The sequence below is a fragment of the Fukomys damarensis genome, unplaced genomic scaffold (assembly GCF_012274545.1).
Source record: "Fukomys damarensis isolate Sample0158 unplaced genomic scaffold, DMR_v1.0_HiC HiC_scaffold_16, whole genome shotgun sequence".
In the NCBI taxonomy this organism is placed as follows: Eukaryota; Metazoa; Chordata; class Mammalia; order Rodentia; family Bathyergidae; genus Fukomys; species Fukomys damarensis.
This window is the reverse complement of record NW_022900928.1, coordinates 4,725,942-4,735,035: the sequence shown is the minus strand read 5'-3', so window position 1 is coordinate 4,735,035 and position 9,094 is coordinate 4,725,942. Positions and strand designations below refer to the sequence as shown.

The window sequence follows — 9,094 nt, the reverse complement described above, 5'->3', positions numbered from 1 at the left end:
CACAACAAAAAAAGGAGGACCTATTAAAAAAAAAAAAAAAAAAAAAAAAAAAAAAAAAAAAACAATAGCAGGCTTAATTGTTGCTCCCATTAACTGAGGTGGTGGGCAGGTTTCACACGCACACCTTAGTCATTACATGCCATGTGAAGACTAAACACGTCTGCACAAGGGATAATAGTGCTCAGCACAGATAAAACTGGGTAATTATGTGGCAGCAGTGCTCTAAACATGCCCCACAATAGATTGGCTATTTAACTTCAGCACGAGAATCATTTGACATATAAATGTAATGTTAATTTAGATTTTACTACTTTTATAGTTTGCTTCTATTTAATTTAAATTGGTTTTCTATTTATACATCATAAGGACTAGGAACATATGGAGTTTATGTTTAGTTTCGTGTTGCACATATTTAAATAACACACTACTAAAATCATTTCTCCACTCCTGAAGTCCTGAGATAATTTCTCCCTGTAAAGTAGGTCCACGCAGGCCATTCCTGGGGCTACGTGGCATGGTGAGGCCAGCTCTCTCCCCAGAGCAGAATCCCTGGCGGTGTCCCAGGTGGAGAAGTCCACAATCTGCTGAGGTCAGAGAGCGCCACCCTTCTGTGGGCACAGGGGAGGCAGCACGCAACCCTGACTGTAGGTGTCTCCCTGGACACCCGTGGGGTCCCCACATAGCGAGTCCGGCAGGTGCCGGCTGTGTCCACAACCATCTCTGGAACAGATTCACACCACCAGAGGCTGGGTGTTCGGCTTGCAGATGGCAGCAGGTGGGGGACTTCTCCACCAGTGACCACAGGAGCCCAGGCAGCCTGAGAACCCTCCCTGAGCATGTGTGCAGAGATGGAGGAGGCCAGGGAGGGAAGAGAATGGAGACTGTGCTGTCGGTGTCCAAGCTCCACACCAGGAATGCAGTCATCGTGTATTGTGAACACGCACTCATAAGGACTTGTAAACATTTAAAAGCAAAGACAAGCGTTGCATGTTCCACACATTTTGTGCTATGTGGAATCTAAGAAAAAATGTATGTGAGTAGAAAGGAGATCTTTATTAACAAGAGAAAGGGAGTAAGGGAGCAGAGAGGGAGGAGTAAGGGAAGGTAATGGGGGAGTGCATGATCAAATGCTTTATGTGCTTGTACAAAAACACATAATTTCGTTAAACTTATGGATACTAATAAATAAAAAGATATTAAAGTTTTTTAATTTATGAGACAGGGTCTTCTCTATGCAGTTCAGGTTGGCCTTTTGAGATCACTATGTATTTCAGACTGGCCTGTAACTCGCTGTGATTCTCCTGCCTCAGCCTCCTGAGTTCTGGAACTGCAGGCAGGCACCACCATGCCCAGCTTTAAAAATACTTTATAGGGAGCAACTTCATTTTTATAAGATCTTGAACTTTACAAAGAGTTCTTTTGTATAGGTCATGTGATTGCCAGACACTTGCTAGCAATTATCTCTAGGGCTCTCCGGACGGCCTGAGCTGTGTGGAGGGGATAAAGTCCCCTTTAATAAAAGGCACCTGAGAAAAATGTAAAAGTCGGGTATGTATCGATGGGGAAACAAACTGCCGCAGCTCACTGGGGGCGGCTCAGAGCCAGGGGGCAGTAACCCTACACAGGCCCGTCTTTCCTCCGCACTGTCTCATTCATTTTCACAAGCGGGTTCGTGAACTCAGATAATCCAGACCCAGGCAGCAAAGGCCCGGGACCCCTCCTTCCTGTGTTACACCGCACGTTCTGCCGCGGAAGCAGAGGTGCCCGTGCTCCGTGGCCAGGGGCTCTTTCTCCCGAGCTGGAGGAGATGGGGGCGGAGAGCAGAGCCCCTCCTCGCCCACCCCGGGCCCGCTGCCCTTCTCCACCTGAGGGCTGCTGGCCCGAGCGGTCACCGCGGATACTCACCGTTAAAGCCGACTCAAGGCCCTCGGACTCCGAAAGCTGGGGCCCAGATCCGACGCTGGCTCCGGTGGCAGTGGCTCCTGCTGCACAGGCTGGGTCCCTGGGCTCGCCCTGGGCAGGGTCGGGCACTCACGCCCGCCCTCCATCTCCACCTGCGGAGCGGTCTGGGTGAAAACATCTCTGGCGCAAAGGCCGGGAACCAGAGGCCGAGCGAGGGGAGAGGAAGGGGGCAGAAGTCAGAATGACAGCGTGACGTGGGTGTGCGCAAGGGACACGATCGTTACGTACTGCACACAGACGCTGCTGAGCGGGCTTCAAAATGTGAAACCCTCCATATGTCGGGCAGTTTCGTGCAGCTTCACGGCCCGTTTCAGGCTTTGCCGCGTCAACTTTCAGAGCCGCCGAGGGCAGGAAGCAGGCGTCGCCCGCAGGCCGCCCCAGGGCAGGGGCCGCAGCCAGAAGCACAGGTCTGGGGACCAGGGGCGGCGGCTCACCGTGTCCTTCAGGCCCTGGCGACACGCTGGCCAGCTGCCGAGGACCCCGGCCCGAGCCCGCCGGAAACACTGCGCACCTCAGGAGACACGAGGCCACGTGAGAACCTCCCCACAGCTCTCGCGAGACTTTGGACGGGACAATCTAGCTCTCGCGAGACTTGGTCGGGCCCATGTGAATGCCCCCCCGCCAAAAGTTGAAGCCTCCGGAGCCTACCTGGTCTGTTAGTGCTGCGCTCGAGGGGGCGGGGACACCTTCCTGTTCTTGGTCTTCTGTTTTTTTTTTTTGCAGTCCCAGTAGTTGACCAACCTTTAAAGTTATACATTGTTCCTGTACGACATGGTTTTCCGTGATGGCTGGGTTAGGTCGGTCGCATTGAATCTTCAAAGAACGAATCTTTGCCTCTGTTTATCCCATGCATACGGCTGCCATGGAGATGGAGCACCTGGCGGTCCCGGGCTTGTGACTTGCAGGGTGAGGCTTTAATGTGCACGGAAGGTGCGTTTCGGACTATGACGTCTTCGTATTTAGGGCACGTCTTTCTGGGTTGGTCAGTAGTTGAGGTCCGTGTGCTTCTGTTTCGACTACCTGGGCGGACGACCGCCTGTCTCCTTGACGTGCATGAGACACTGCCTGTGGCTGAGGTGTAGTGATCCCAAGCAGGTCTCGGTCTGGGGCAGGAGTGGTCCGCTCCCCCACACAGCCTGATTACAGATGGCCCCAGACGTGCTTCTGCCTCTGCGCTTCCGAACCCAGCCTTGTTCCCTCCAGGGCTTGGGACCCTTTATGAATGTGCCTGTTTGTCTGCTTTGCTCTCACGGATGAAAAATGTTGGACAAGAAAATGGAAGTTAAATCCAGAGAACAATGAAAGTCGACATGGAACGTTCGGAGGGGCAAGTTCAGAGGAAAGGAGGAGGTGTGCCTCCTGGTGAGCGCTGCGGCCGAGGAGATCGGCCTGCGCTGCTCCGCGAAGGATCAGTGAGAAACCCGGCTGGCAGTGGGTGAACACTGCCCGGAAGATCAGGCCTCCGCTGTTTCCCAGAAGCTCAGCTCTTCCTGGCTCTGAGGCCCAATGGAGGGGACCGGTGTGACCCCGGGCTGTGATCCTCAAGGCAGCTCCGCTACAGAGTCACTGGAGGAGGGTTTTGTTGTAGTGTTTGTTTTCGTTTCTAATTTTTTCTTCATTACACCTTTAGCTCGTTAGTGCACAGTGGTCGTGCTCCTCGTGGGGAGTAGCCGCATGTACTGAACACACCTTAATTCTTCATCTTTCCTTTTCTTCTCCCTCTCCCCCTCTCAATCCCCTTCCCATTTACAAGAGATCTAGCTCAGTTTCTTGTTATCTGTCTTTTATTTTGTAGGTTTAAATTATTTATGCTTTGAGTTTCTCATGTAAGAGAAGTTATGCAATATTTCAATTTGTGTGTCTGACTCATTTAACATTGTGGTCACAAAGTGCATCCATTTCTCTCTTTCTTTTTTTTTTTTACAAATGACTCCGATGTTTCCTTCTTCATCACAGTGTAGAACTCTTGTGTGTGTAAATACCACATTGTTTTATCCATTCTGCTGCGGATGGACATAGAGGTCACTTCCATGATGTAGGTATGTTGTGCTGCGTGACATACAACTGTGCATGGGTCACTGCAGTTTGATGTCTTCCACTCCTTCAGGAAGCTGCCTAGAAAGGGAATTGCTGAGTTGAGTGGAATTTCTAGTTTTAGTTTTTTGAGGAATCTCATAATACAACCTCTATGGAAATCAATAATTCATTGGATTTTAACGCTAATTCCTGTCACTCTGTGACAGGCTTTCCTGGTGATTTGTAGAAGACTCACTAAATATTCGTTCCTAAAATGCTTGAGTGAATGAATGAATGGGTGGAAGGATTGTTTGCTTTCTCTAATAAGTTGGAAAATATCTGATGGTTTGTGCATTGTTATAGTTCCTAAAATTATTATAGTTCATTCATTCAACAAGCATTGAGCTGAGGCCCATCATGTGCTAGATGTTGCTCTCAGCCCGAAAAACATGGTAGTACGTAAAGCATTCTAAGGGGGAAAAGAATGTGAATTAATATAATTTCGTATATTTATTTATGCCTTAGGTGTTTACATATTTATTTATTTTAATAGAAGGTTAGCAAGACCTTAAATGGGGTGAACACAGCCTCGCACTGACTGTGAATTCCAAAGGGAGTGCCATCCCCCGGGAACCTGGAGGCCTCACAATTGTGGCATCACAAGTCCCTGGAGCAGCTTCCCTGGAGAGTTCAGAAGGTTCCCTGGATTTCATGCCCTGTGACTGTGGCTGGGGACCGTGGAAACTTCACACTGGAAGAGCGTGGTGGGAGACCTTTGAACACGGAAGTCCTCTTGAGAAACTCTCCTCCCCCACCTCAGCAGTGACTGCAGCTGAGGCCATCTTTAGAAACAGGCTCTCTCCAGGTCCATTTATAGCTCCGAGCCAATCTGTTTCCTTCTGAGGGGACTCCTAGGGACGGAGACACCCACTGGGGCAGATGTTCCCGATCAAAGCACAGCCACGGACCGCCAAGGAGTGCTGCCCTCTCTCCCTGCTGGTGGACAGCGACAGCTTCTGCATCCCTGCTACCTGTGAAGCCAAGCAACCCAAGCGTTTCCTGCCAGCAGGGCCTGGGGCACTGATCTGCAGGTGGCCCATTAACCTCCTCTTGCAGTTCCTCCTTTTACAAGTGGTCATCGCCACCCAGCAGCAGAAAGGAGCAGCAGCTTTACAGCGAGCTTATAGAAAATGGCTTAGCACTTAGGCATCTTCTGGGGGAGATGGATTCACAGTGAAATGAATTTCCGTTTCTCCCCTAATAAATCACAACACCCAACACATGTATGAAGTTCCATTTGGGAGACTCAAGTCATTCTGGGGTCACACGGGAGAGCATTTCAGCTTGATGATCAGGTCATAGGAGACCCAACGGCACAGATAGCCGGTGTGATCATCCCTGGGTTTATGCACAGAAACACTTCCTCTCTCCTCTCTTACCCAGCACAGATGCACAGAAGCTGGGAATAGGGCCAGCAGAGGCCTCTCCCTTGGACCCTAGAGTCTGGTTCTATGATAAACATTTTAGGCCTTTGAGAGTCTGTGTGGCTACTCTTTGTGACTCCTCATCTTTTTTATAAAAGAAAATGCTGAATGATTTTAAGGGCTGCGTGCAGCTGGGTAATGAAGAAAATAAAATGGCAAATGACAGCGTCGTTGAGACAGATCCACGGAGGAGGAGAGGATGGTGAGCATGACTCAGGTGACGAATCATGCAGAGAAATCTCAGTCAGACAGCCCAGAGCCTTCCGGCTACAAGGCATCCCCATGGATTAGCAGTGGGGGGAGAGAGGAGACGAGATTGGGGATCGTGGAAGTGACCACTGCTGTTCAATGGGCCCCATTCTGCCTGTGAGGCTCTAAATTGTAATATTAAATCCATCATGCTGTACAGAAACCCCATGACTTGGGTTTTCTGTTCTTATTTTTATAAATAGTTTTAGCTCTACAGAAAAACTAAGAACTAGTGCAGAAAGTTTTCATGTTTCAGGACCCAGTTTCCTTTATTATTAATATGCTGCACTGGAGTGGTACATTTGTTATAATGCATGAACTGTGCTGAGACATTGTTACGCACTAAAGCCCACATGGTGTCCAAATCTCAGCACGACCCCCCGTCCTTTCTCCATTCCAGATCCCATCCAGGATGTCACATTATTTTTAGTTATCTTGTCTTCCCAAGCTCCTCTCCCCTATGCCAATTTCTCTAATTTGGCTTGTTTTTGATGATGTTGACAGCTTTAAGGAATTCTGGCCATGCAATCCAGGTACCTCTCCAATGGAATTTGTCGGCTCTTTTTTCTGATGATGAGTTTGGGTTTGTTGTTTTTGAGAGGTGAAGTAGGTCTTTTTGGTCTCATTTGCAAATAAAAACGAGAGTGTCGGTGAAGTAACCCCTTATCACATTAAGTCGTATCCCCAGAAAGTGTGGATGGAGTCAGGTTGGAGCCGTGGTCTGTCTAGAGAGTGAGTTTTCAGCCATCAGATTGTTCTCCTGTGACTCAGTGAGGTGGAAGCCCTCGGAGGACTTAAATGTGAATCCCAAAGTGGTGTTTTCATGGAGATGCATGGATGGATGGAACAATAGGTAGGTAGAAGGGAAGAAGGAGAGAGAGAGAGAGAGAGAGAGAGGGAGAGAGAGAGAGAGAGATGATACATGATAATTATTGCTTTCCTCTGACGTATCAGTTTCACCATAAATATTCAAACACCATAACATGTATGAAGTGAGATTACTTTGTAAGCCCCAACAATAATTGCTGCTATTAGGTATATAGCTTTGCAGTTCTTATATATTTATACCATATATAATTTTCACTGGCATATGTGATTATGTGAACATAATTTTTAAGTAGGAACATACTACACACATTGATCTGCAACTGTTTCTCATAGTATGTCACATGACATGAAGCTATACATTTTAGTTTGACCTCAGACTTGCTATGCTTCTTTACAAGTGGGCATCAGGTTTCTCAATTTATGATTGGAGACTATCATGCTCTAAGTATGCAGTGTCCCTGAAGACTCATATCTTGAGGGTCTGATTAACAATGCAAGGACCTTCAGAGGTGGGAGGAAGTAAGTCTCTGGGGACATGTCTTTGAAGGGTGCATCTTGTCGCTGCCCGTTCCTCTTGCTCTGGCTTCCTCATTCTCTCTGCTTTCTGACCACTGTGTGCCAGAGACCCCTGTAGTCAGGTTCCAGTCCCCACCTGCCCAGTGTGCTATGCAGGCCTGAGAAAAAGAATGCACTAGGAGTCAGAATTAAGAGAGAGAGTGGAGTGCCAGGACAACGACCATTGCTGGTGCAACCAACAAAGTCACTGGTCAGTCCCAGGCACTGACTTTTATTGGCAATCAATTGGGGTAAAGGCGACGTGTGGTTTCTATGGAAATTAATGTAAACAAGGCTCATAAAGGATAAGACAAAGCATCATCAAATTAAGAGTAGAATAGACAAAATACATGATTGTAATTAGAACGTTTTCCTTCTAGTCAGAAGGTTTTAGGAGTGGGAACAGAATTTGGGTGGAGTCACTCTGACCTCAGTATATAGGCTTCGGCCAGACTGCTTCTATAAACAGCTGATTGTGGGGTTGACTCTTCATAGCCTGCCTTGGGTGCAGTTGGTATCACAGTCCTCTGCACTGTGTAGTGCACAGCTTTCCTTAGCCACCCTCATCTGCCATGTTCTTTCTGCCTTGCTATAGACCTAACGCAATGGTGCTAACTTACCATGGTGCTAACTTAGCTCTGAAACCTTGAGCCAAAATAAATCTTTCCTCCTTGAGGGTGACTTTCCTAGATATTCTGTCACAGAGATGAAAAGTTGACTAATACAGTGTTCTTTTCAGTGATGAAGAAGGGGCTGGATTCAGGAAACAGGAGCGTCATTTGAGGAGTTAACTAAAACACATATTCTCAGACCCAAAGTCTGGAGATTCTTATTCAAAAGATTTCATGGAATTTAGACTTTTCAATAAGCACAACTTCTTCCTCCAGGAGATTATAGATGCAAATGGTTTTTGAGACCAACTTATTTATCTTGATAGTAGTCCTTCTTTAGTCTGGGTGGAAGTAACCCATTTTAACATTCAGACTAGAAATTCTGTCTTCATCTTGCTCTGATTGCTGGGACCAAGTACCTAACCTACCACTTAAAGGAGGAGAGGGGTCATTTTGATTCACATTTACAGCTCCTGGTCGGCTGGCTCCAAGGCAGGGAGGCATGTGGAAGGGCCTGTTGGAGCAGCACTGCTCACCTCACGGTGGACAGGAAGGAGAGGGAGAAGGAGCTGCTGGGGAGGGCGACATAACTTCCAGGTCACAACCCCAGTGACTGCCCTCTTGTGGCCAGACCCTACCTCCTAAGAGTACATTCAGGATTCAGTCACCTTCCCAAAGCCCTATATCTGAACACATGAGGATTTCAGGGGACATTCCAGATTGAAACCACAACATTCTGCCCCAAATTCCAACTGACTGGATGGTCATTAGCACTAAAGAACGCAAAAAGATTAGCCCCACCCCCAAATAAGACTCCACTAAAAAAGGAGGCAACTGAATGAAGGGACATTTCTCAGAAGAAGCACAAATGAGAAAATGTTCGACATCTCTGGCCATGAGAGAAATGCAAATTAAAACAATGCTGAGATCTTATCTTACCCCAGAAACAATGGCCACCATCAAGAAATCAGCCAATAACAAATGCTGGCAAGGCTGCTGGAAATAAAAGAATCCCTTTTACATTGGCGGGAATATAAACTAGTACAACCACTGTGGAAATCAGTTGGAGATTTGTCAAAAAACTAAAACTAGAAATTGGATTCAACTCAGCTCTTCCCCTTCTAGGTATTTTCTTGAAAGAGCTAAAGACCTCATGCTACAGAGTCAAATGCACACCTACATTTAGGTACAACTTTAAAAAGCTAAGTCTTGGAAGCAGCCTCTATGTCCATCATGAGTGGATAAAGAAAAAGTGGTGTTGGGACTGAGGGTGTGGCTCAGTGGCTCCCCTACTTGCCTCACAAGCGTAAGGTCTCAAGTTCAATCCCTGGCACCAAAAAAAAAAAAAAAAAAAGAAAAAAAGATTATTTAAAAAAAAAAAAACATTTT

At 47.4% G+C, this 9,094-nt stretch overlaps 1 long non-coding RNA gene across 2 annotated transcripts in view; it reads right to left on the bottom strand.

Moving 5' to 3' along the window:
- The window catches only part of LOC104873641, a 10,811-nt gene extending 7,127 nt beyond the window's left edge, over positions 1-3,684 (bottom strand). The window contains exons 1-2 of one of the 2 annotated variants that reach the window (XR_783532.1): positions 2,611-3,684; positions 1,906-2,054 (exon numbers count right to left, since the gene is read on the bottom strand). This is a non-coding gene — a long non-coding RNA (uncharacterized LOC104873641). Of the gene's footprint in view, positions 1-1,905; positions 2,055-2,396; positions 2,470-2,610 lie in introns of those variants that run through there. The other variant, XR_783533.2, reaches the window with a different exon arrangement.
- Positions 3,685-9,094: the final 5,410 nt, after the last annotated feature.